Here is a 25,714-nt window from a genome sequence, read left to right on the forward strand (position 1 = left end):
GTCTTTGGACAGGAGGTATGTTTCCACTCGATTACTGCTGGGGATGTACTGGTGGATGCATGTTTGATCACCCATAACAATGTGGTGAAAAGAACTGTTCTCCTCCATGGAGAACTATTGCACAAGATGCCAACTTGCCTCATGTGCTTCTACTTGTGTTGGTTGGACAGATTTCATTGAACCCATCGGGAACAAACTTTCCTGTACTACAGAATATTACAAAAAATACAATGAAAAGTTCTGAACGATATTCCTAATTCTACCATCGTATGGTCTAAAGTGATCCTCCCGTTGTCCTGATTCAGGTCCTCCACACTACCTGTGTTTAAATCTGTTGATGCCATGCTGGGCCTGCCACAGTGATCCTCATTGATGACCTATTCCCTGTTGTCCACAATCTGAGGAGATTGGATCTTTGATACACCAAGTTTAAAGAGTTAACTGTGAGCAGCAGCAAAACAGTGGTAATAAAAGATAGCAGGACAAATACACCTTGTAACCTCACCATTAAGGGAGAGAAGATTGAAAGTGTGAATACCTTTAAATATCTGTTGAGTATAACATCAAATGATGGAAGTACCAAGAACGAAGTATTGAGCAGGGTGCAAAAAGGATCCAATGTCCTCCATCAAGTACGAAACATAATAATGGACGAAGGAGTTCCTCAGAGGACCGGGCGAGTTGGCCGTGCGCGTAGAGGCACGCGGCTGTGAGCTTGCATCCGGGAGATAGTGGGTTCGAATCCCACTGTCGGCAGCCCTGAAGATGGTTTTCCGTGGTTTCCCATTTTCACACCAGGCAAATGCTGGGGCTGTACCTTAATTAAGGCCACGGCCGCTTCCTTCCAACTCCTAGGCCTTTCCTATCCCATCGTCGCTGTAAGACCTATCTGTGTCGGTGCGACGTAAAGCCCGTAGCAAAAAAAAAAAAGTTCCTCAGAGGGCTAAAGAGACCATGTTTAAAAATTATCACCTGCCAGCATGACATATAGTCTGGAGAGTTGCATCATGCATAAGAGAGGAGTCAACTGCAAGCTTGAAAATGAAGTTCCTTAGATCATCTGCACAGGAAACAAGGAAGAACAGAATCATGAATATTAATGATATAAAGTGACCTGCAGGTCAGGATGACCATGGAAGAAAGGCTGAAGTAGCTTAAAGTGGATACGGGAGTCTCGAATTCGAAAGAAGTGTTTTGAAAAAGTTGTTCTTGGACGAAGAGCTATTGGATGCCTTAGAAAAGGGTGGTTAGGCCAGATAAGAGAAGACTTAGTGAAGAGGTGAGAATCATTGCATGCACATGAGAGAGAAGAAACATACAGATACAGTTATAAATGGAGGCACATCATTCAGAAACATCCCACCCGGCTCACTGAAATGAACAACTTGTGAAAATTTGAATTTATAATTTTACCTTTACAATACTGTAGTTGTCTTTATTAAAAAGACTACATTAGATTATATTCATGATAGATGTTTCGTCCTCATATGGGACATCTTTAGTCACAAACACAAATCATTAAAAATAAGGCGAGGACACGTTGAAATAAATAAATAAATAAGTAAATAAATAAAAAGTCTTTGGATCCTGTGACGCGGCGTGATGGATCTTGTCAATCTTGAATATTAATGTGGTGCGACGTGAACATGATATGAAGCATGAAGTCCAGTTGAGATCACAGATTAAATTGTTGTTAAAACAATGAATTGTCCAATTATAAAACAATGTGAGTGGCTGTGTGAAAAAATTATATGCATATTGTACATAAAACAGTGTGATGGTAATGCCACATGAAAATAACTTTCTTGATTAGAAGGTTGAGTTATACTGATGATGCAAGTTGTACTTCATGTGTTGACAATAGGGGCCTAAAATTGAAAAAGAAAAATATGAATGAACTAAAGAATAAATTCAATTAAAATATGAACTACGTGCCCATCCGGTCGCTCACCGCCTTGCCTGTCCTACCTTGACCACTCCACCTCAAGTGCTAAAGCTAACTGAGTGACATCCTCGAAGGTCGTTGAGGACTGATTGTGAGGAGAGGTTGAAGGGAGTTTGATGTAAGGGGAGATGTGTAAGATAAAGTATTACTCACGCGACTTGGTGAAATGAAATTTGTAACGTGCAACACTGGAAGGAAGCAAGATGATGATGATGATGATGATACATTACTTTCATAATTACTGCAGCATCCTGGAATACAGCATTTAAGAGCCATCTGCAAAATTGGAAAATGCAGTAATAACCTCATATCCTTAATAAAATACTACATTTACTTCATTTGATGCAAACCGTATCTCATACAGGATTATCACTGAATTAAATAATAAATTTATGAGTAATGTACTCGTTCTTGTTTTATTACGTGCTTTATTGCAGCCAGATGACTTCAGCTTATATGCCATAAGAAGGGTTGTCTTCTCAACTTTTTGAAAAAATAATTTTAAAGAAACCTGTATTACAATCTATGATATGGATTTATGAAAGGAGGTATGACAAATATGCCTCAGAAGTCTTCGGTCTTTTTCACCATACTGCATGCTAAACTTCTGGTCTTTTTCGGAGCGCCCTCCTGGAATAATCCTGGTCCTAAAAGGTTGATAATGCTTGATATGTTTTGCTACTTTCTATGGAACTATCATGGTGCTGCTATGGAAAAGAGATTGCTCATACAAACATTCATATTATATTCTTTAGAAATACAATTTATGTAATGCACTTATTCTCAAGTTGCAGACTTTCAGCATGGAAATTACAGTGCTTTACCCAGTTTTAGTTTTTTCCCAGAAATGGCAGCTAAAACTTTGCCTACTGAGATACTGGAGAATATCTTCTCTTTTTCCACTTATGAGGATGTACCTCACTCAATTCAGAATGTGTGTTCTTGGTGGAGACAAGTGGCTCAGAATTCTAGTGTGGAGGCATCTGGCATACTGTCCGTAGAGGGACACATGCTGTAAACAGATTGTAGAGATGCTGAAGAATTCTCTAAAGTTGCAGAACCTGATTCTCAAAAAGGAATATGACAGTTCTGTTGTGCAGGCAACAACGGACTGTTATGAAGCGTTGAAAAAGTTACAAATGATTGGGCAATGGTACTTCAACGTAAACTTTATGAAGGATTTGCAGGAATAGTGTCCAGGAATTGAATACTGGATTTGTGGTTTTGGAAAACGATATATGCAAGGGTGTTGAAAAATTTACCAACTTGAAAGTGTTAATTGTGACTACAGTGTCTTGCACACTTGATATCTCCATTAGACCACTTGGAGAATACTTTAAAGGCTGGAACATTTTGAGTTTCAGTATTGTAGCTTTGGAATGAATGATTTTTGCCAATTTTTTTTTTATGAGGAAAGAAACTCTGAACACTCTTGGAATGTATTGCTGCAGCGAGTCCGGTGAATGTGTTCTCCCAGTTATATCAGTCTGTAAGCAAAAATCCTGGTCCCCTTTTCACCTACTGGCGTTGTGATAGAGAAGTCAAGAAAATGAAACACTTTGGACAGCTCAAGACTTACAATTGAAGACTTACTTTGTGAAGAAACAGATCTTAGAAGAAAAATCTTGGAGAATGAAAATGTCATGAGTGAGGAAGTTCAGCCTCTATAATTGATATTATTTTGATGACAGTATTACAGATGCAATTTTTTTAAAAACTGCACTATTGCAAATGCTTGCTTTGGAATGCTTAGAAATATAACTGATGACAGTATTGTATAATTTTAAAGATTTCAATTTTTTGACTGTCCCTAGTAATGATATAGTAAACGGTGGGCTCCTTCAGTTGCAAGACATGCATCATTTGAAGTGCCTTAGAATTGCAAACTCTTGTAGGTTATTGAATAAAGGTTTTGAAATTATTGCAAAATTGAGTAAGTTAAGAGAACTGGAACTGTGGAGGCAAGACCTTGCTGAATTCTCATGGAACATTATTCCTTGTCATATGAAATACCTTCGATGTCTTGGCATTTACGCTTGTAATAATGTGGAATTGTAAACTATTGAAAAAGCGAAGAGGCACTTACCTCCTTTAAATGTGAGGTATCAAGAAACTGAACAGAGTGACTTTAGAACAGACTTTAGATGGGATCACTTGTTCTGAATATTGGACTGTTGGTTACTCTGATCTGTACCTCTGATCTTATTTGTCATTGAATTATGAGTCTTATCTTCAACTTAGAGGTCCTTTTTCTTTTTCCTTTTTAAGAGTGAAGTATAGGAAAACAGATACAGCTAAAGTTCCTCCAATAACTTGGTATAGTTACAAATTATCCACAATATATTGAACATATTAGAGATTGAACACAAGGGAGGAAGACAAATAATTCTTAGTCATAACCATTATTGGATGTTTGTGACTACATGTTGCTTCTAGTCCCGTTGTTTCCCGCGTATAACAAACTGATAATACTAACTAGCTCCTTCCAGTATTTCAGATTGTATAGACACAACATTTTTGTTCACTCTCCTCCTTTGCTTTCAACTTTACCTTCTACAACCAGCTTTGTACTTCATTTTATATTCCAGAATGTTTTTGTTTAGATTATTATAGTGTGGTATATAATCATTTTGGAGTGCTAAATGGGATGATCTATTTTTTACTACCTTTTTTAAATAAGTCGTTGACATGATTTGTACCATTGCATAGTTGCAATTTTCAGGAAACAAGATATAAATAAGCCTTTCCTACGCATTGTCTCATTTAATTGTCGAGCATTAGCTGCCCATCACGTTGTCTGTCCAAACCAAAGACTTTTGTAATATCATCAACTTCCTGGTGAAAGCTTTCCGAACTGTAAACATCAAGATTGTGTGGGAAATGTACCTTAAAACTCGTTTCACATCCAAGAGTTTCAGTTCCTTCAACAATTCATGAAAAATGTGTTTGTAATTTGAACTTCTATGGTTATACAGAAAGTTGTACTGGTATTTGTTTTCTGATTACAGTTTCTGTATTCAGTCCATTAGTCTTCTGGCAGCCTACTGCAGCATTGGCAGGTTGTTCTGTTTTTGACAGGTGTGTCTGATTTTGAATCTATCAGTTGTTTATACTGATCCTTTGCAGAATTATGCTGTGTTTTTCTTATGCAGGAACTGCTATTAATACATTTGATTCAATAAAGATAAACTTAATAAGACAGTTGTGACCACTATTTAGACAATGCCATACTTCGTCGCATACTAGACCTCATTTTCTTACTTTCTTACTGTCGCAAAAAGTAAGGGTGGTCCAATATATTGATTTTACGGTTGTCTGTGTTCCTAAAACTCAAACCAGGCTGTTTTGCACAGCTAGATGTATAGCGGTGTGCAAAACAAGGCATATGCCACCAGTTACAGGGCTGAACGTCCTCCACCATATTAGCTGCGTTGTCTGTGGTACAAGGTACGATTTTATACTGTATGGTCCAGTCCTCTGCAATGTTCCATACTTCATGAGCAATATTTCTGGCAATATGCTGGCTGTTAAATTGAAGCAAGATAGCAAATAGGATTTTAGACAGTAGTTGGCATCACTAAATGTGCAGTTGCACTGAAGAATCTTTTCCGTTTTGTTGATGACTGTCTTGTCATTTGTTAAGGACATGTATGGCACATTGTTTGAAATTTCATTTTAAAGTGATGGCGGTGATTTTTGTTTTAAGATGAAGTACAACTTGGTAATCATCATCTCTGAAGAAATTAAGTGGAAAAAATTAAAAGAAATCAATTTATCCAACGAAGGAATTTCCAAATGGAATACATAATAAAACAAAAAAGTATTGAATCAAGCTGAAAAACCGCTAACGAATGAAAAGAGAACGTACGTTCTCTGGGTTTAACAGAACACTTACAATTTACATAAATAAATAAATAAATTATCCGTATGAATCCCCTAAGGGCTATGGCCTCCTGCAATGCAGGGACAGTGCTCAGTTTAGCTCATCAGGTGAGCAGGTCCTGAAGAGCTTTATTATATTGGTTAATCTGTAATTTTTCATGATAACGTATTACCGCATATTGTACACTTGTGTAGTCTCACCCCTGAGTGAATGCAATGGTGTTTTTCTGGAACAGCAATTCGCGAAAACGCACTGTTGCATTAATGACATGTGTGCACTTTTATCCCAGGGAGGGTTCGGGTTTATTCTAGGTGAAAGCGTAAACTTTCATTCTTTGTTTTTGCATAGCTTCTTCTACATACCCTTGATTAATATACTGTCACACATAAAATGAGTGATAAGATCAGCAGTATTCACGTCATTGGCTAGTACGCATTCAGGTGTTTCCTGCAGCAGGTGCTCCATCTTAGGTCAGAGAAATCGGCCAATCTCTGAGGATGTGGGCCACGGTGAATTCTGCACCTGAAGAAGACCCTTTAGGAGATAAGAGTACGTAGATTGTTTATGACCTATCCTCAAACTGCACAATACTATGGCCTCTCTCCATGAAATCCGGGAAGAGAACCACAATTAACATTCTTTATAGATATTTAACATTGAGAGAGAGTTTTCCTACTTGGCGATTAATAACTCTGCATGAGGAGATAACAAAACCTTTAAAATTCTTTGCATTCTACCATGTTAGATGCATGGTAACCCTTTCTTATCAGTTTCAGAATTGCTCATGTTGTTCCTAGTGTCTCATAACTGAAATTGGTTAAAATCACTGATTGTTGATTGCTTCCTGTTTATTTTTTGCACTTGCTGATGAAACTGAAGATCAAGACTGGCGATCATCCTCATCAACAGTAGGTATGGGTGTGTCTGTGTAAGATTGGCATTAGCATCCTCCTGTTTAATTTCACTGGGCAAGTTGGCCGTGTGGTTAGGAGCGCGCAGCTATGATCTTGCATCTGGGAGATAGTTGGTTCGAACCCCACTGTCGTAGCCCTGAAAATGGTTTTCCGTGGTTTCCCATTTTCACACCAGGCAAATGCTGGGGCTGTACCTTAATTAAGGCCCTGGCTGCTTCCTTCCTGTTTATAGCCCTTTCCTGTCCCATCATCGCCATAAGACCTATCTGTATCAGTGCGACTTAAAGCAGCTATCAAGATCAGTCCTGTTTAATTTTTGCAGATATCCTACAGTGACTTTCTTTTAAATTTAATATTGAATGCTTTAGTCGAACACGTGTGGTCGTGTTTGAAGTAAATGAACCCTGTGTGAAAAACAATGCTATTCAGAATTTAATTACAGTTGCCTTCTGGGAACTTTGATAAAAAGGCCAAAGGCAGGCATTTATACAAATGGAGGCACGTGCTTCCCCTAGTGCACCGTCACTGCATTGTCCTACGTATGAGGTTTGCAGTGGTGTCTCGACGGTGCACTAGCCACCAGCGTCTTGAAAAGGTGAAGAAATCCAACTGATGTGCCAACTGCTGTATTGGGGCGAAACGCTGGTAATTGCATGATTGAAAAGGCCCAAAGAGCTTACATTATTTCAACATTTGCAATCAGTGAAATTTAATTATGGTTTTCTTTCTGGGAACTTAATTTCTGATAATTGTAGAATTGTTACTATTGGTGTTTTCATGAACCCCACTTATAGACATGATATAGGCTTTTGTATGACTGTAGAATTGGTAGAAGCATGTAACTGAGCTACTACATTCATACTTTCTTTAGAAATGCACTTTGTGTAATGCCCTTGTTTTCAAGTGAGCAGACCTTGAACATGGAAATTAAAATGCTTTGGCGTACTTTTTTTTTTCAGAAATGGCTGCTGCAGTAAACCTAATAGAAACTTTGCCTACGGAGGTACTAGGGAGAATCTTCTCCTATTGCACTTACGAGGACATACTTCAATCAGTTCAGAATGTGTGTTCTCAGTGGAGACAAGTGGCTCAGAGTTCTTGAGTGTGGAAGCATCTGATATACTGTCCTAAGATGGACGCGAGCTACGAACAGATTGTGAAGATGCTGAAGATTTCTCCAAAGTTGCAGAACCTGATTCTCAAGATGGAATGTGATGCTTCGGTTCTGCGGGCAATAACTGAAAATTGTGGAGAGTTGAAGAAGTTACAAATGATTCGGCAATGGAACATCAACTTAAAATTTATGAATGATTTGCAGGAAAAGTGTCCAGAAATTGAATATCTGAGTGTTGGATTTCGGTGTTTGGAAAACGAAATATACATGGGTGTTGAAAAATTTACCAACTTGAAGGTATTAATTTGGACTGCAGATGTTTGCACACTTGCTATCTCCTTATGACCATTTGGAGAATACTGTAAGAGGCTGGAACACTTTGAGTTTCGGTGTTATAACTTTGAAATGAATGATTTTCGCCATTTTTTATTTATGAGGAAAGAAACTCTGCACACTCTTGGAGTAAATTGCTGCAACATATCCGGTGAATGTGTTCTCCCAGATGTGTCAGTCTGTAAACTAAAATCCTTGTCTCTTTTTGTCTATGGGTCTTGTAAAAGACAGGAGACGAAAATCAAACACTTTGGACAACTCAAGACTCTTAAGAGCTCTTAAAATTGAAGACTTACTTGATGAAGAATTGGATGTTATCAGAAAAATCTTTGAGCATGAAAATATGTTACAATTGAAGAAATTAAGCCTGTATAATTTATGGAATTTTGTTGACGAAATTACTGATGTCATTTTAAACAACTGCCCTATGTTACAAACACTTACTTTGGAACGGTATGAAGATATGACTGATGCTAGTTTGATGACCATACGCAATTTTAAGGAGCTCACTTCTTTGAATATCTCTTGTAATTATATGTTAAACAGTGGGTTCCTTCATTTGCGAGATTTGCCTCTTTTGGAGTGCCTTAGAATTGCAAACTGTTCTAGATTATCGAAGCAAGGTTTTGAGGGTATTGCAGAATTGAGTAAATTACAAGAACTGAAACTGCGGGAACAAAATCTTGCTGAATTCCCATGGAACATTATTCCTTGTCAAATGAAATATCTTAGATATCTTGGCATTTACGCATGCGGAAATGTTGATAGGTGTGCTATTGAGAAACTGAAAATGCAGTTACCTGCTGTAAATGTGATCTGTGAAGAAACTGAACAGAGTAACTTTATAACAGACTTTAGATGGGAACACTTTTTCTGAACATTGGACTGTTCATTAGTCTCTGATCTGTACGTGTTAACTTATTTGTCATTGAATTATTAACCTTATCTTCAATTCAGAGGCCTTTCTTCCTTTTCCCTTTCTTTGATAAGAGTTATGTATAGGGAAACAGGTTCAGCTACAGTTCCTTCAATAACTTGGCTATAGTTTCAAATGACGTGCAATATGTTGTACACGTTAGTGTTTGAAAACAACGGAGGAAGACTGAAATACTTCTTAGGCATAACCATTATTTGATGTTGTTGAATAAGTGTTGGGGCTGCCTGGCTGAGGCTGTAAAGCTGTGCTCAGTTTGCCCAGAAGGATTTGGGTTCGAATCCCCATCAGGATGTCGTAAAATTTAAGAAACGAGATATCCACTTCCAGAGGTGCACATGGCCTGGAGGTTCACTCAGCCTATACCAAAAATGAGTACAAGGTTAATTTCTGGTTTCAGAGGCGGCCAAGCATAGAGCTAATCACTCTACCCCATCAAGTGCTGAGGTTACAAATAGTGGAAGCCTTTACCTTCCACCCGTCCAAGGGCCTTCATGGCCTGTATGGAGATGACTTAGCTTTGAATAAGTGTTGCATCTAGTAGTATTGGTTACTGTAAATTAGCAACTGGTAATTCTTAACTAGCCCTTTCCAGTGTCTTATATCGTATAAACATAACATTTTTGTTCGCTTTCCTCATCTGCTTTTACTCTTACTGTTTACAACCAAGTCCATATTTCAGTTTATATTCCAAAGTGTTTTTGTTTTGATTATCCATATTAGACTATATCTTAACGACTTCGAGTTCGGGAAATCTGTTAGGAATGCACAAGTTTTCTGGGGATTTTTAGATGATACAGACCACTATCTGATCTGTAGTGAACTTAGTATCTCTAGGCCTAGGGTGGAGAAAGTGAAATCTTTCTGCAAACGTATAAGGGTAGAAATTCTCCAGGACGAGGAAATTAGACAGAAGTACATGGATATGATTAGTGAGGAGTTTCGAACAGTAGACAGTAAGCAGGTTTGAGATATAGAAAGTGAATGGGTGGCATACAGGGATGCTATAGTAGAAGCAGGAAGGGAATGGCTGGGAACAACTGCGTGTAATGATGGGAAAAGGCGAACATCTTGGTGGAATGATGAAGTGAGAGGAGCTTGTAAAAGTAGAAAGAAGGCTTATCAGAAATGGCTCCAAACAAGGACCAAGGTAGGCAGGAATTTGTATGTAGATGAAATAAACAGAGCGGAACAAATAGTTGTTGAATCCAAAAAGAAGTCATGGGAAGATTTTGATGATAACCTGGAATGACTAGGTCAAGCAGCAGGGAAACCTTTCTGGACAGTAATAAAGAAACTTAGGAAGGGAGGTAAAAAGGAAATGAACAGTGTTTTGAGTAATTCAGGTGAACTCATAATAGATCCCAGGGAAACACTGGAGAGGTGGAGGGAATATTTTGAACATCTTCTCAATGTAAAAGGAAATCATCCTGGTGGTGTTGCGAACAACCAAGCTCATGGGGAGGAGGAAAATGATGTTGGTAAAATTACGCTTGAGGAAGTGGAAAGGATGGTAAATAAACTCCATTGTCATAACGCAGCAGGTATAGTTGAAATCAGACCTGAAATGGTGAAGTATAGTGGGAAGGAAGCAATGAAATGGCTTCACAGAGTAGTAAAATTAGCATGGAGTGTTGGTAAGGTACCGCGTCAAATTGGACAAAAGCAGTAATTTCACCTTGAGACAATATTAAATAATGTGAGCCTCCCCCTTATAACCATTTTGAACTGGCCCTGTGGCCTAGAATATTTGTGTCAAACGGCTTACGCCAGCATACCTTTTTTAAAGTTACTGTAGACTGCGGGCCATTGTCTGGCGTGGGAGCCGGTGTGCATCTAGAAGTATTTGTTTCTGAGTTGAGTGTATCGTTCTCTGTTTTAAGTTAATTTATTATTTTCGACCGCCCTTTAACGTTGTGTTACTATTTTCTTGCCCCGAAGGAGTTTTGTTTTTACGTGAAATTCCATATGTCATGGAAACTGTCCTTGGTGAAAACTGAACGTTTTTAATTTTGGTAATTATGAGAAGCGGCCGCGTTGAAGATCCATTTTATTGAATAATTGTTAACTTAGTTTTTTATTAAATAACTATCCGTGATCAATCACATTTTATTTCAAGGTAGTATTTATGTAAGGATGTCTATTGGTTTTCCGTTGTTTTCTGAACACATTTTATTAGGTACGGAGGTCATCCTTTTCTTTCTTTGTTGTTTTCATAAAATTTTCAATTTATTATCTGTTAAAGAGTATTTATTTACCATTAATTGTTAATTAATAATGAATTAATTTTCCTTTTAAAACATACCTGGGTATTTTCTGTTTTTTTCTATTTATTGTTAATTACTTTTTCCACCTTTCAACTTTACGTTGACTTTATTTACATTTTGGCTTTACGTCTTAAAATAAAAATAGGTTTTATCAACTTAATGACTTGGTTTGTTACCTACAATTTGCCCTTCAATTAAAATTTTTTTTTTAACTTCATGTAAATGCTGGTTTTCATTCGCCACGTTCGGTGGAGCACTGCCACCGATTTTCTTGTGCATTAACTTCCACGGCCTTAAGTCGTCTTCCTCCGCTGCTTCCGGTAAGTTTTTCTATGGTTTCTTGTTTTTTATATTGTGATTGTACCTTTGTTGTCCTTCTTCTTGTGCCCTTCATTCTCCCTCGTGTTCGCTATTACTCCCATTCTGGGGCGGACACGCTAGCAACCTTCTCGCCAGGGTCTCTATCTCTTTCTCTCTCTCTTTCCTCTCTCTTCTACTCTCACCCTGATGGGTAAGGTTATTCACCTCATCATCCCTAGGTGGTACCGGGGTCCTAGAGGGTGGTGAGCGGTGAGAGTGGTATCAGAGCGGTGGTTGTTTGTTGTTGTTGTTGTTGTTGCTCTGCTGCCTAATCTCTGTTGTTTCTGCCTTGTGCAGCCTAACTTTCCTCCCCTCCTACCCTTGCTCGGTGCAGTGCTGTGGCGAATGTTGGCGGATGGAAATCAAAAATTAAAAAACTAAAAGTGTTATTGTCAATAACTATTGTAAAAGGGAGTGCAAGGATCTTGTGTAATTTCTTTGATTATTTTGTTCCATGTTTGCTACCATGGCGCGTGCCGTTACGAACCCCTCCTTCCTACGTCGTGCTGAATTGGAGTACGAGTTATCCATTCGTGGCCTTGAACCTGCCCGTACTGTCGCTGAGTGCGCTGCCTTGCTATCAGCCAACTCCCAGGTCCCCATTAATGTATTTTCTATTGACAGGAGTCGAGTGGGTGAGTACCTTAACCTAATCTGTGACAATCTTAACGAAATTAACATTATTCGTGAAGAGTTTATTGAATTGCCTCCGTCCAAAGCCCAAGTAAACCGGCTGAGGGCCAGAGCTGACCACTACTCGGGCCGAATTCAGGATATATTATCCATTAAGCCTGATTCTGTTTTTGTGTCAGAATGTGCTAGATTGTTAACGGTGGTTTCTGGGATCACCTCTGATTTAGATTTGCTGTTGATTAACAGAGATATGGAGAATTGTTCTATTTCTACTGGACTTAACCCTACTGTACCTACCCCGAGTGTCCCTTCCCACCAAATTGCGTCCTCGACCCATGCCCAAGGTCCGTGTTGTGTGACTGCTCCTTTACTGGAAACCTTAGTCTCTAAGCTAAATTCGGCGTCATCGCCTAACTGTTTAAAGGAAGTTTTTCGGGGAGTGAAGTCCTTTTCTGTAAATTCTATCGATGAGTGTATTCGATTCCTACGGTTTCTGGTGGAGTTAACCGAGACTGGTAATGTGTACTCAGTCGATGATTTGGGGATTTTCCGGGCCCTCTTTCCTCATTGTGAAGGGATTCTAAAAAGAGAAATTTCTGAAGCTATCTCTAAAAATTTATCGATTAGCACCTTTCATGAACTTGTCCTTTCCAAATTTATTCCCTCTCTTGCTCTCCAAAGTCTTGTGCCCCAACACTGTTTCCGGACCCAGTTCCTGCATGAGAACTTGCTAACTTATGTGCTGGATCTGTGATTCTTTTGCAAGGTTTTTAGAATTTTTGTGCCAGAATGTGAAATGGTCTCTAGAATTTTAAAAGGAATATCTCCTGCGTACCGCTCCTATCTTTCCTTAACCCGTTGCCCTACTACCTTTCAAGAATTGGAAGAGGCCTGTTCCTTTGCTGAAGATGTCAAACATGGGGATGCCTCCAGACCTGTGAATTTCCCTCCCCCTACTACTACCAATTGTCCTGTCCTTCCGTCAACACCTAAAGTAGTGAATGCCCGTAAATGTTACAACTGTGGGTCCCGAAGTCATCTAAGAAATTCCTGCCCTGACGTTAGACGTGGTCCAGGCGCTTGCTATTCCTGTGGCTCTAGACAGCATGTTAAAAGAAATTGCCCCTTGGTAGACAGAAATGGTACTCAATGACTAGAAAGGGAAAGGGCAAGGTCTGCCCATACTAAGTTTGCAAACCCTGAATCTCGTAAAAGACCGGTGTGTCCCCCAAGGTGCAATAGTATTTCTGCTCATGCCCCCTCCTCTGGCACGTGCACATTTGTCGAGGTCAACAATGAACCCGTAGATGCCCTTCTTGATACTGGAAGCGTAGTATGCTTGATGAATTATGCCTGGTATTGTCAAAAGAAATCCTCGTGTAAACTTCCGGAAATAAAACCCACTAATCTAAGATGCGTTTCGGCTAATTGTCAGTTTTTAAATATTTTGGGGACTGTGAAGGTCAAGTTGAGGATTGGGAATTTCACTTGGAAGATCAAGTGCTTGGTGACATCCAATTTATCATGTAACCTTATTCTGGGTACTAATTTTCTATCTTGGGCCGGTGTTGTTTTGGATCCTCAGTGTCGAAATTTCTTTTTTAAATTTTCTCCTGACCTGAAATTTGAATTGATTAACGTTCCCTTGAAAATGCCTAAAGTTTTGTGTGCGGGTTACCCTGAGTCAGATGAGTCTAGTGACATCGATCGGCTCGACCTGAATCATTTAGGAGATGCCGAAGCACGGCAAGTTTGTGATCTTTGCAGGGAATTTCCCGATGTGTTAACTAGCAAGTTAGGCTTGACCGACGTACTCGAGTATGACATTGAGTTGTCTGACCTGCAGCCTGTTCGATCCCCTCCTTATCGCCTTTCCCCACCCCATATGTTGGAATTAAAGAAAATCATTGAGCAAATGGAAAGAGACGGAGTGATCAGGCCTTCGACTTCCCCGTATGCGTCCCCTGTGTTCTTGGTACCCAAACCTTCTAGTGGTTATCGTGCTGTGATTGACTATAGGGCTCTAAATAGTAAGATTGTACTCCAATCTATTCCCCTACCCGACCTTCATACTTGTTTTGGATGGTTCTCGGGTGCGAAATTTTTCACTGTCCTGGATTTGAACCAGGCTTATTACCAAGTGCCTTTATCGAAGAGATCAATTCCCCTCACTGCCTTCATCACCGACTGGAACTTGTATGAGTTCCTCAGACTTCCGTTCGGGCTCAGCTGTGGAGCAGCTGTGTTGTCGAGGTTGTTAAATTCCATTCTCTCTGACATTAAGTTCAGCTATGTCTTTAATTACCTGGACGATTTATTAATTTATTCGAATACCTTCGAGGAACATATGGTGCACGTTAGGGAAGTATTGCTATGGTTAAGGAAAGCCGGCCTTACAGTGAAGTTATCAAAGGTAGCTTTCGCCAGACCCAGCATGTCTTTCTTGGGACATGTAGTTTCTTCTGAAGGCGTTTCCATAGATCATTCCAGAACTCAAGCCATTAGGGATTTTCCACCTCCCAAAGATGTCAAGGGCGTTGCTCGATTCATTGGTATGGTCAATTTCTTTAGAAAATTCATCCCTAACTTTGCTGAAGTGGCTGCCCCGTTAAACGACCTTAGGAAAAAGAATGTAAAATTTACTTGGGGTAAAGCCCAGGAGGAAGCTTTCAATTCATTGAAGGTCGCACTGATTAATGCACCTTTGTTAGCTATTCCTGATTTTGAGAAACGTTTCATTGTCCAAACTGATGCCTCCGGGCGTGCTATTGCTGGCGTTCTGTTACAAGAACATGAAGATGGGCGTAGGCCTGTGGCCTACGTGTCCAGGGTCCTCAATGATCTGGAGTCTAAGTACTCCATTTATGAACTAGAGTGTCTAGCTGTGCTGTTTGCACTGGAGAAATTTCGATCTTTCATTGAACACGTCAACTTTGATCTGGAGACCGATAATCAGGCTCTTTCTTGGGTGTTGAACCGACCAAAAAGGACCGGTAGGATAACTAGATGGGCATTACGGATCTCATCCTTTAATTTCAATGTTCGCCACATTCGTGGGTCTGAGAACGTCATTGCCGATGGCTTGAGCAGGATGTTTGAAGGTAATCCTTGTGCGGAAGCCAACCCGTGTGTCGATGAGCCTGCTGTCAATACGGTTGGAGTTAGTGCCATCCTCACCGATTCCCCGTTGCTGTATCAAGAAATTGGAGATCATCAAAAAACTGATCCGGATCTGAAAAGGATCATTGATACAATCAGTAGCGGGATCGAAGTGAAACCTTACTCCTTATTTAAGGGTGTTCTCTGTTGTAAGGGTCGCAAGGACCATAATTCCAAAATTGTCATTCCTAAAGTTCTGGTACCTGTCATTTTCAAGTATTACCACTGTTCACCCCTTGGCGGTCATCTAGGAAATTTCAAAACTCGTTTGAAAATCAGACAATTCTTTGTTTGGAAGAAAATGGATAGCGATATCAGGAACATGGTCAAATCTTGTAAATCTTGCGCCATCAGCAAACCTAATTTGAATAACCGGGTAGGATTATTGTCTTCATCACAAGCTTCGCGCCCCATGGAACGACTGTTCATAGATTTCGTAGGACCCCTCCCCCGATCTTCCTTGGGAAACACCCACATTTTTGTCTTTATAGATGCCTTCTCCCGGTTCTGTTGGATCTTTCCCACCAGGTCCACTAATTCGCGTACCTCTATCTCCTGTCTAAATTCCATCTTTGCATCATTTGGCCCACCTAAGTTATTAGTATCTGACAACGCTAGTTCTTTCACCAGTAACTCCTTCAAAAGGTATCTGTTTGAGTTGGGCATTTCACATGTCACCACTATTCCATACTATCCAAATCCTTCTTATGCAGAGAGGTTGAATCGGAACTTAAAATCTGCGTTGATAGCGTATCATCATGACAACCAGTCCAAATGGGACTCCTGTCTGCATTGGTTGGCACATGCTTTCAATTCCGCTACTCATGAGTCCCATGGTAAGACGCCTATGTCTTTAATGTTTGGCTACACTCCGTACTCCCCTATGTCTAACCTGCTATGTATTGAGGATCTTCTCCCAGACCTATCTAGGCCTAATGATATTCAAAAGATCTGGAACGAAGCAAAAAGGAATCTAGCTGTGTCATACGAAAAGGTCAAAAGGCAGTACGATAAAGGTAGGAAACCGTCAAAATTCAATGTTGGTGATCTCGTGTATGTTAAGTGCTACCCAATGAGTAAGGCCGTGAATAAGTTTTCGGCAAAACTTGCCCCTAGGTACCAAGGCCCGTGCACTGTGTTGGAGTTCTTGTCTCCCGTTTCTATTTTGGTAAGTGACCCTGTAGCAAAGCGTATTAGGTGCGTTCATGTTTCTCAAATTAAACCCGGTTGATCTGGCAAATTGTACCGCATCTTCCGCTGGATGGATGCACCTTTGGTAACTGACCTGTATCGTTTGTGAATTTAGCACACATACTGTGGGATGGCGAGTGAGTCAATCTGGTCCTTTCTGTGTCTCGTGTTGGTGATTCTAATTTAGTACTTCTTGTATGTTACTGTTTCTAGGTGTGGATCCTTGTAGTTAGAAATTGTCTTTCCTTAATTGTCTCGTGATGGTGGTATTAATACCTTGGAATAGATATCCCCGTTGTATAACCTTATGCTTATGTAGTGCGCTACCGAAGTTCCATTGGGGAAATCTGATGACATCTAACTTAAATTGTGCTTTGTTGTCCCTCTGTTTTCTCTAGGCTTATGTAATTTCAAAGACTTGTTTCTTCTGTGGCTCCGCATCGGATTCCTTCCGCTGAACCCTTCGATCATCTTGTGGCTTAATCATTGCTGAGCTATGGTGTGCTTGGGATGGAATGTAAGGGAGTGTGTCTGGTGCCTGAGTGTTTACCATTTTGTCATCCTTTCATTGTGTGCGGGTGTTTGAAGATGTGTGGTGCTTAGCCATGATTGGGTTGCTATTTGTGCCATTTTAGTATTGTACGATTTCTGATTGTGGTGTGTTTCGATCTATTGGTGTGGGAAAGGTTCCCTGCTTGCCTTCTGCATGGACCGCGTGTCTTAAAGGTGTTTCTTTTCCGGATACTGATGTTTGTATTCATCCATGATCGAGTGATCTGACACTCCTCCTTTTGGGCACCCTTCGCGGCTGTTCTAAAAGTGGTTTTCTATGCGTGAACTCTCTATATTATTTTTCCTGTAATGGGTTTTTGGGCTGAATTTATCTTCCTAACCTTTGATTTTGGGGGTCGTTTTGGGGTTATGTAGAAAATCTGTCTACGATTTTTTCTGTGGGCGTTCGGTTGGTGCACTCCTGCCAGCATTATGGTTGTATCTCCTGTGTTGTAACTTGGTAATGTTGTTGTGGGTTGTTTGGATCCTTTTGAATTGTGGACGGTCGGTAACGTAGTGTAATTTTCCTTATCTACTGGTTGGCGTGTGGAGTTTTCGGTGGTACTGTCGGACTTCCTTCCTGAGGATATTTGTCCTTTGGTGCTTCTGTGGGATGGACCTAGTCCTTAATCTGTACCTGGTTTGCTGTTGTAATTTCTGCTTTGTATTGTGCTGTTTTGTGTGGTCTGTGAGCACGCGTTGAGGATAGCTATCCTTTATCTCTCTATGAATAACCCGTGCCGCTACCTTGTCATTATTTAGGTAATCGTGTTTTGGATTACGTTGTTTGGCTGTCAAGACACCTTGGTTGGGATGTGATTTGTCCTTTAATTTACCTCTGTGTCGCGGTAGATTTGGCTGTTGGTTTGGTATCCACTACTCCGAGGAAGTACACCTTCGGGTGGGCAATTCTTAGTTATCTGTTGGCTCTGGGATTTTCGACTTGTTCTTCCTCTCGCAGAATTAGGTTTGTGGTTACTATTCTGTACCACGTTGCCCCGTGCATTTATTTTTGGTAGTTGTACCTTGATGTGGCCGTTATGGATGACTGACTGATCGCGATTTTTCCATCTGGTAACCTATAGGAGTCTCCTGATTGCCCATCGATGCTACTGTTGCCTGTCTTACCTATCTGTAACTCGTGTGGTTTCTGCGTCCCTTCTCTCTGATGGTTTTCCGTTGGTTTGTTCAAAATTAGGTTTCTATGCTTGAGTCCTTACCTGTGTTCGTTGGTGAACTAGGATAAGTTGCCGATCCCAGTGGGGTTTGTATTTCGCTCAACCCCTCGTTCTTGACCCTTGGACCGATTGACGAGTTCGCCACTCTGTGGTTGTGTGTGTGTCACTCCAATATCTAAAAGTGTAATTTGATAGGTCATTCATGTGTCCTCTTAGTTTAACTCCTGCTATTCTAAACCATATGTTCCAAGGACGTCTATTCTTTGGAGTGGTCCTGTACCTTTACTTATATATTTTTCTTGTGGGTGATTTGTGCTTGAGTAATATTTCTGCTTTCCCTTCCGTTATGTTCATGATCCTTCGGGATATCTGTCTTAGTCCTAGTTGGTATTATGTGCTGGATTGTACCCTATGTGTCTATGCGTTCTTGTTAATTGTTCCTCTTCGTGTCATGGCTAAGTGTCCTTCGTGGCAGAGTAACATGGTATATTTTATGTAGTTTCCCTTTGATTTCTTAATTGTCGTTGTATGGACCCTTCCTTTCCTTCGGTACTATATCGGACCAAGTGGAAAGCTCTGGGCTTCAACTAGTTTGTTGGTAACTAGCTTATGTAAAGTTAATTGGCGGATCTGTGGATCCTGTAACTGAATACTCACCTACTTTAAGTTTCCTGGGTTGTTTTTTTTTTCCTCCCTCTTCTTGTGGTTTTGCCCCCATTCGGGTTTTCCAGTGCGTTTCATTTCCCCTGTTGTCTCCCTTTGCAACACAAGATCATGCATTTCCTTAATATCAAAGGAGACTTGTAAAGGTATTCGTGCATTAAGAATTAATTTACCACCGTGCTTGAGAAAATAACCTGGATGCGTGGACTTATAATCATGTGGTTTTCGTTTAATTTTGGTCAGTATATCTGTGATTAGCGTGAGAGTTGCCAAACCTCAAGGTAAACTGCGTCATGTGTCATAAACTATATCATTGTGTGATGCATTGAAACAATGTGTATTGGGTGAAACTGATTATTTGGCGAACTCTGGTCATTGTGCTCTCTATTTGATGACAAACATTACTCTGGTGATTTTCCGAGTGCTCGGTTAACGTTTCTGGACACTGATGTTGATCGCACCCCGCAAATTATTTCTAAAAACTATGTGATATGGAACTGTATCTTGGACTATTAACCTGGTCATGTGAACTCCTAACTAAAATTAGTTAATCTTGGTGGTCGTTTTCGGTTGGACTACTCCGCCCAAATTTAGTGTATGTGTGACCACCTCATCATTGATGGCATGTGCATGAGATTTTGTCGTCGTTTCGGGGCGGGAGGGCTGAGACAATATTAAATAATGTGAGCCTCCCCCTTATAACCATTTTGAACTGGCCCTGTGGCCTAGAATATTTGTGTCAAACGGCTTACGCCAGCATACCTTTTTTAAAGTTACTGTAGACTGCGGGCCATTGTCTGGCCTTGGGGTTGGTTGAGTATAACTGCGCATGCGCTGGCCTACTACCAGGCAAACTTGTCTCCTCCTCGCTTGCCGACGCGAGACTCAGTTCGCTTCAGTCAGCCATGATGTGCGCTTGTGTGTTTGAGAACTACGCAATGGAGAGGTGGATTTCCAGAAAACCCCCGTAGTTACTGCATTAACGGGGATTTTCCCCGTATGAACTAGTTGGAGACCTCCGGCCATTTCTTCTGATCATATTTTCGGATTTATTTTTCATCTGGATACTTCCCAACGAGGTCTGGATGCCGGTCGTGTGACTGTATTTCTTCGTCAACAATGTCAGGTTTAAATTCCTCTCATTTCTTCATCACCAAAGGTATGTACCAGTGTTTGAAATCATTTTAAACGTCGTCCTGAAGAGGATTTTGATATTTTCGAAGATTTCTGGAGAAATAATAATAATAATAATAATAATAATAATAATAATAATAATAAATATTTGGACTTCGTCGTTGAATTAATACCTATTTGCGTGTGTGGTATCGAAAATCTGAAAAACAGTTTCGGCAACTAATCACAGTAATGTGGAAGGTTCACCATGAGCTAAATTGGAATTATTAATTTAAAATTTAAACGAATTATTTTTGGCACTTTAAATTGTTACTTTCCTTGTAAACCAAGGTACAGTCTCCAAGGTAGTGAGCCTTACCTTCTTCGGTTTTCTGTTTACTTTTCTGTGTTTTGTTTTCTAATTCGTTTGGTATGTTTTCTTCTCCCCTCCCCCTTCTGGGGTTTTGGGTGAATTAACATTTATTTTCTCTTTCCAGTTTTCCTCCTTTTGGAGGCATTGCTTTTGTTTGCTGGTTACCTTGGCAACGTTTTGGTGTGTGGATTGTTGTCGGGTTTGAATGTTGTCTGGCGTGGGAGCCGGTGTGCATCTAGAAGTATTTGTTTCTGAGTTGAGTGTATCGTTCTCTGTTTTAAGTTAATTTATTATTTTCGACCGCCCTTTAACGTTGTGTTACTATTTTCTTGCCCCGAAGGAGTTTTGTTTTTACGTGAAATTCCATATGTCTTGGAAACTGTCCTTGGTGAAAACTGAACGTTTTTAATTTTGGTAATTATGAGAATTTATTGAATAATTGTTAACTTAGTTTTTTATTAAATAACTATCCGTGATCGATCACATTTTATTTCAAGGTAGTATTTATGTAAGGAAGTCTATTGGTTTTCCGTTGTTTTCTGAACACATTTTATTAGGTACGGAGGTCATCCTTTTCTTTCTTTGTTGTTTTCATAAAATTTTCAATTTATTATCTGTTAAAGAGTATTTATTTACCATTAATTGTTAATTAATAATGAATTAATTTTCCTTTTAAAACATACCTGGGTATTTTCTGTTTTTTTCTATTTATTGTTAATTACTTTTTCCACCTTTCAACTTTACGTTGACTTTATTTACATTTTGGCTTTACGTCTTAAAATAAAAATAGGTTTTATCAACTTAATGACTTGGTTTGTTACCTACAATTTGCCCTTCAATTAAAATTTTTTTTTAACTTCATGTAAATGTGCTGGTTTTCATTCGCCACGTTCGGTGGAGCACTGCCACCGATTTTCTTGTGCATTAACTTCCACGGCCTTAAGTCGTCTTCCTCCGCTGCTTCCGGTAAGTTTTTCTATGGTTTCTTGTTTTTTATATTGTGATTGTACCTTTGTTGTCCTTCTTCTTGTGCCCTTCATTCTCCCTCGTGTTCGCTATTACTCCCATTCTGGGGCGGACACGCTAGCAACCTTCTCGCCAGGGTCTCTATCTATCTCTTTCTCTCTCTCTTTCCTCTCTCTTCTACTCTCACCCTGATGGGTAAGGTTATTCACCTCATCATCCCTAGGTGGTACCGGGGTCCTAGAGGGTGGTGAGCGGTGAGAACCTATCTATAAGCAAGGGAACAGGAAGGATTGCAACAACTACTGAGGTATCTCATTGGTTAGTATACCAGGCAAAGTATTCACTGGCATCTTGGAAGGGAGGGTGCAATCAGTCGTTGAGAAGAAGTTGGATGAAAACCAGTGTGGTTTCAGACCTCAGAGAGGCTGTCAGGATCAGATTTTCAGTATGAGCCAGGTAATTGAAAAATGCTGCGAGAGGAATAGGCAGTTGAGTTTATGTTTTCTAGATCTAGAGAAAGCATATGACAGGGTACCAAGGGAAAAGATGTTCGCTGTGCTGGGGGACTATGGAATTAGAGGTAGATTGTTAAAATCAATCAAAGGCATTTATGTTGACAATTGGGCTTCAGTGAGAATTGATGGTAGAATGAGTTCTTGTTTCAGGGTACTTACAGGGGTTAGTCATGGCTGTAATCTTTCACCTTTGTTGTTTGTAGTTTACATGGATCATCTGCTGAAGGGTATAAAATGGCAGGGAGGGAAGCAAATATTGGTGCTGTACCTTTATTAAGGCAATGTGTGCTTCCTTCCCACACTTAACTGTTTCCTATCCCATTGTTACCATAAGACCTATCTGTGTCTTTGCGACGTAAAGCAAATTGTAAAAAATTTAATTAAAAACATACAAAGTCACTGGTAAGAACCAAATAGCATATGGTTGCATTATTGACCAAAGAGGGAAGTGGAATTCAGTTTCTCACGTTCGTCATAAACAAAAAAGTAGCCGATTGACTACTACGTCGTGTTTACTTCGATACATAGTTTGATCCTGATTTTTAAATATTTCATGCAGAGTCCCATTTTCTTCCCCAGAAATATTAAATAAATGGATGTGAGCAATCTGTAGGGAACCTTGGTCTCCTGCAGAGAATAGTGCTATATACAGCAAATGATTTTAAGATGATAGCTGGCAAGTAAGGCCAGGTGCACCTGTAAAGCTGTTGAATGAAGATTCTGTACCTTCTGTATTTTGTTTTCGTAGACATCATCAAAAAGAGATGTGTTAATTGATCTCTGGTTCATAAAGAACCTTCCATTAATTTGATGAGAGATATTAAAAATCTTATTGTCCTTATAAGATGTAATGTTACATTTTATTGTTTGGCCACCAGTCCATCTTCATCTTATTGTTGGGTATTCCATCTTAGCAGATTTTGTAATATAGGAGGAAGTTCAGTTCTGAAAAGTAAATAGCCTCTTAAAAATCTGCAGGAACCTAAACAAACACAAACTGTTTTTGTCCTACAGTCCTCAACTGAAGTGAGGTTAAGGAAAAAAAATTAAATCACTTATAATGGCCCTACCTTGTAAGAATAAATACAATTTGCACTAGTTACTATCAGAACTTAAGACGAAAGCAAATCAGAAAGCATTTTATTGTGTCTGGTCTGTTGTTTATACACTCCTTAAATATACACTGCCAGAAAAAAAAAGAATAGTACACCTGGAAAGACGACATCGATTTGATTCAGTGACGCAGGTGCTACCTGGGGATAGTAGATGTACTGATAATGCTTTCAACGTCATCCGCCAACAGTTAGCATAGTGACATAGCTGTCAAAGCGCCATCTGTGCGTACCCTTTAATAGGGAATATTTACAGACATAAGGCTCAGTGTGATGAAAACATGTGTAGCAAACAGGCACCTTGCAGCAGAGATAAGAGGGGTTGTGAGCCCAGAAGTGTCAACATGATCTGTTGCCAACCGGTTACTAGCAGTGGGACTATGGGCACGCACACCTCTAGCCCGTCTTCCACTCACGCCAGAGCATCGATATGCATGGCTCGACTGGTGTCAGAAGATCACTTGCAAGATGGAATGCAGACTGTGGAATTCAACGATGAAAGCAGATTCTGCCTGCACACAATTGATGGTCGTTTGCATGTATGACATAGACCTGGCGAGCGCTGTCTCATAGAGTGCATTCGTCCAAGACACACTGGTTCCCCCCCAGGCCTTATGGTCTGGGGTGCGATACCCTACAACAGTTGTTCACCTTTGGTGTTTGTAGAGGGAATGCTGACCAGCGCTCTGTATGTGCAGAATGTTGTAAGACCCGTTCTTTTGCAATTCTTGCAGCAGGAAGTTGATGTGTTGTTCCAACAGGATAATGTTTGTCCACACACTGCACGTAACTTAAAGTGCTCTGCACGACATGCAGCAACTGCCCTGGTCAGAACGATCTCCACACTTTTCTCCCATCGAGCACGTGTGGGATATGACGGGACCCATGACACTGACACCTACGACTCGTCAACTGACAACTCTTGCAGAACTACATGAATAGGTTCGACAGGCGTGGAATAATGTATCCCAAGACAGTATTCCCCATCTGTATGATCGAATGGAAGTCAGAATCTTTGCTTGTATTACCGCCCATGGACGATGCACCCTGTACTAATATGCATGTTTCAGCATGGATCGACACCTTGTACCTCAGTATCGCTTGAGTTATGATCTGTAAATGTAATCATTTCATGTACTCCATATGCACTGTTTCAACTATAAATCTTGAGTGAATTGGAAAATTCCAAGAGGGTGTACTAATTTTTTTCTGGCAGTGTATATGCTGTCATACTTGTATTAGAGGTTGTCATTATTACAACTGGTTTTAGGACTAAAAGTTCGTAGCCTTTAGACTGATGTATACTTGTTTTACATTCACTGCTGATCTGCATATAGGGCTGTCTCCAAGGTCACACATTCCCGCTTGTCTGGTAAATTATTCCAATTCCATATTTGCCTGAATTTGTCCTCTTGAATTCCAACTTTATCTTAACACAACCTGTAGTATCCACCATTGACGGGGCGATCACTTACCATCATCATCATCATGTCTACCCCTCATATTTTCCCCCAGATTCTGTGGCACATCATTGTTCATTTTACTCCCTGTCAATGGTTTGTTTTGACATACCCGCTTCCTTGCTCTCTCTGACCTTTGCTGTTTCATATGCTTTTGCAAAATTGGTGATCTTGATTTGATCTCTTCCTTCCGGTAGAAAACAAAGCTAAGTATTGGGTTCATATAAAAAAATACTGGCAGGTGTACAAAGCCTATAAAATGTTGCCAGAATGATCTCCATAGCGAATCTCCTTACAGTCTATATCAGGGATGGTGAACCTATGCCTCGCGTGTCACTAGGTGACCAACACAATTTTGGTTGCACACCACATGCACATATTAAAGTTTTATATACGTCTTGTACTATAGACTATACATATCTCGAGCATCATTTCGTCAGTGTTTCAGGTTTAAGAAATAAATACCAAAAATTAAATTCTAATTCAATTCAGAAGTGTATTAAGGCAACACTGATACGTCCAGAAGTCAAGTGAGATAAATCTCAGATGCGGCTGGTGAGCCATTCGCTCACCCACATAAATTAATTGTTGAAGTTTGGCTTGTTTGTGGTTGCCAACATCGCGTAATTATTCTCAGTGAGTTACTTTTTTCAGCTTCTTAAGACAAATATGTCCAAGAGATTATCCCAATTTCGAGATTTGGATAAACTATTGCACTTTATTTCAAAACCTCATATTGCACAAATGACTGATAATAAGGTCAATTTCTTGAGCAGTTAGATATTGACAGTTTAGAAATGGAGTTGACTTAATTTGAAGAAAGCAGTTCATGGGTAAAAGAATTTGTTCAACTTTGTGAAGCATTGATGAAAATAGAGTGTGCTGTTGATGGTGAATACTCTCTCCAGAAGCCAGAGAACAGTGGAACAGCCTCCCACAAATAATGTTTTCAGCCATGAAGAAACTTGCCACAGCACTACTTCGTTTGAACCATTGAACGTTTTCTACAATGAATGTCGTGAACTCGCCAGTTAGAAACCGTCTTGGTT

At 40.0% G+C, this 25,714-nt stretch overlaps 1 protein-coding gene across 3 annotated transcripts in view; it reads left to right on the plus strand.

Annotated features, from left to right (window-relative positions):
* Positions 1 to 25,714, plus strand: part of LOC136885985 (F-box and leucine-rich repeat protein 13) — a 152,839-nt gene that overhangs the window by 24,300 nt on the left and 102,825 nt on the right. The window contains exon 3 of one of the 3 annotated variants that reach the window (XR_011019024.1): positions 7,702 to 9,040. The exons of 1 other annotated variant lie outside the window; for it this stretch is intronic. The gene's annotated coding sequence lies outside the window, so the exon portion shown is untranslated. Of the gene's footprint in view, positions 1 to 4,953; positions 5,024 to 7,701; positions 9,041 to 25,714 lie in introns of those variants that run through there. One more of the 3 variants, XR_011019023.1, reaches the window with a different exon arrangement.

This window comes from Anabrus simplex, chromosome X (genome assembly GCF_040414725.1).
Source record: "Anabrus simplex isolate iqAnaSimp1 chromosome X, ASM4041472v1, whole genome shotgun sequence".
In the NCBI taxonomy this organism is placed as follows: Eukaryota; Metazoa; Arthropoda; class Insecta; order Orthoptera; family Tettigoniidae; genus Anabrus; species Anabrus simplex.